Below are 775 nucleotides of genomic sequence, written 5' to 3' on the forward strand. Positions count from 1 at the left end.
GTCGGAGCAGCTCAAGGATGAGTTGATCTCCTATCCGGAGCCTAGTGACCTGGACAGCTTGGTAGCCTTGTCTATTCGGGTGGATAATCGAGTCCGAGAGCGAAGGAGGGAGAAGCAATGGGGGTCCGTCCAATCGATCAGCTTCTCAGTTCCCAGTCGGGTCGGGTGGTGGACCAGAACACGTCGATCATTCTCCACCACAAAGGATTAGTGGAGAGGTCCTCTCTCCCGATTCTGAACCCATGCAAGTGGGGCGGCACGGGTTAACCAAGGAGGAGCGTCAACATAGACGTAAGACCAACTGCTGCCTCTACTGTGGTAGCTCGGGACATTACATCTCCACTTGTTCCCGGCGGTCGTCAAACTGCCCGGCTCGCTAAAGTTGGGAGGACTTTTAGCGAGCCAGTTTCAACCTCTCAGTACCTCTGTCAGACCCCGTTTCCCGGCTACCCTTGTGAACAGGAATCAGAGCTTAGCGATTAACGCTTTTATCGATTCAGGTGCCGATGGAAGCTTTCTTGATGCCGAGTTGGTGGAACAGCTGGGGCTTTCCAAGGAGCAATTGCCGGGAAGCCATTGAAGCGACCACTCTGAACGGCAGTAGTCTGGCACGTATCACGATGAGGACTGAACCGGTTAAGATGCTGTTGTCGGGGAATCATTCGGAGATGATTTCATTCTTCATTCTGCCGTCTTCCCATGTTCCTCTGGTCCTTGGATACCCCTGGCTGAAGGAACACAATCCCACGTTCGATTGGGTGACGGGCAAGGTAAC

Source organism: Coregonus clupeaformis, unplaced genomic scaffold, assembly GCF_020615455.1.
Source record: "Coregonus clupeaformis isolate EN_2021a unplaced genomic scaffold, ASM2061545v1 scaf1440, whole genome shotgun sequence".
In the NCBI taxonomy this organism is placed as follows: Eukaryota; Metazoa; Chordata; class Actinopteri; order Salmoniformes; family Salmonidae; genus Coregonus; species Coregonus clupeaformis.